Below are 1,930 nucleotides of genomic sequence, written 5' to 3' on the forward strand. Positions count from 1 at the left end.
TATTCTATTTATTACTCAAATAGGAGTTTGAGAAAGTGACTTCTAATTAAGTGCTTCATACTAATAAGAGTTATTGGTAGAATTTGAAAACATATTTGAGTAAGTTCCTCAGTGAGCTGTGCAAAAGAAACCACAGCAAGTGTGCTGGGTCCTCCAGTCTAACCTCTTGACCAGGAAGGAGCACCTCCCTGCTAGGCCTCCAAATTGAAAAAAGAATACTGCTTATATCTCAGATTACATGCCAAAGCTAGATACCAAAGAAAGATAAGGATAAGTGATTAGTTTGACTTTGGAACAATGCAGATGGCAAAGAGAGTTCTAAGTGAACAGAAACAAAAAGAAATTTTCTTTTGTTCATATAGTACAATAAAAAGAGCTTTTCTTATTATCACTAAATTGTGGTTATTTGTACTTAGTACTAGCTTCTTGAAACTCCTAAAACACTCTTTCACATGAACTCAGAAGTTCCCAAGGTATCAGCTTGACATTTGATGGGAAAAATTCATTTTTACACTAAAAATATTTTATTGTAAAGATGCTGTACAGAGGGGTTATATTTACACGAATAAGTTACATTTCTCATTGAAAATTGTTTCCCACTCTATTGTTTTTCTCTGTCTATCCCTTCCCTCCACTCCTTCCTCCCCCCATGTCCCCCATGTTGTTGTAAAGATCATTCCCGCTTTAATGTAACCTATTATTGTTGCACTGGGTCATCTTTCAGCATTTTGTTATTTCCCTTCCCTTTCCTCAAATACATGCATATATAGGATGGAGGGTACCAGAATCAAAGACAAGAATTGCCAGGGATAAAACTAATTTGAAAAGAAAAATGAAATAAAGTAAAAAGAAAGAACTAGTTACTGTACATTGGCTATATCAAGGTTGACAACTAAACAAAATAAGACCTGTTGTTTCAATATCTTCGTGTTCATTTCAATTAGCATCATTTTGTATGATCACACATATGTTTATAGTACTTCAGCTATTATAATCCTCTGTCAGGACTAACAGGATAATACTAATTGCAAATAAGGGAAATCATAGAGCCTATGTTTCTTTGGGCCTGGCTTACTTCACTTAATATGATTTTTTCCAAGTCTATCAATTTTCTTATGAAAGGGACAATATCATTCTTTCTTACAGAAGCATAAAATTGAGTAAATATACCACGTTTTCTTGATCCATTCATCTATTGTGAGGCAACTGGGTTGGTTCCATATCTTATCTATGGTAAACAATGCTGCAATGAACATAGTTGTGCTGGTAGCTTATTGTGCTCTATTTTGAAATCATTTGGGTGATGGCCAAGAAGTGGGATAGTTGGATCTTACGGGAGTTCTATGTTTAGTCTTTTTAGGAACCTCCATACTGCCTTCCATTCCCACCAACAGTGTAGTAGTGTTCATATTTAGCCACATCCTGGTCAACATCTGCTATTATTTGTTCTCTTGAAAATGGCTATTCTAACTGGGGTGAGGTGGAATCAATGTGGTTTTGATTTGCATTTCTTTTATGACCAATGATGCTGAGCATCTCCCTTCTCCTTTCTAGAGGCTACACAATTACAGATTTCTAGTGTCTCACCAGAGGCATAGAAACTTGTAATGCTGTGTGTGATTTTAGTTTTACATTCACTTCCTTGGAGCTTAAACTGACTCCTATAACTTACAATAAAGGTTTATACTATTTCACTTACTGAAAAATAAGTAATTTTCAAAAACGTAGAAAAAAATCTCTTGGTCAGGGGTTCCAGATTTTTATTGGGAAATTTTTATTTCGTTGCTTGTTTGTTATATCACTTAAGCACACGTTGAATTTTTGGTTTTCCAACCAAATCTTCAACAACCAAAAGCTATGTTGCCTTATTGGATTTCACTTCATAAGTTAGCAAAAAATTGACATATTTTTGGTTTGGTCTTTCAGGGAT

Source organism: Dipodomys merriami, unplaced genomic scaffold (genome assembly GCF_024711535.1).
Source record: "Dipodomys merriami isolate MVZ:Mamm:240054 unplaced genomic scaffold, mDipMer1.0.p SCAF_3999, whole genome shotgun sequence".
In the NCBI taxonomy this organism is placed as follows: Eukaryota; Metazoa; Chordata; class Mammalia; order Rodentia; family Heteromyidae; genus Dipodomys; species Dipodomys merriami.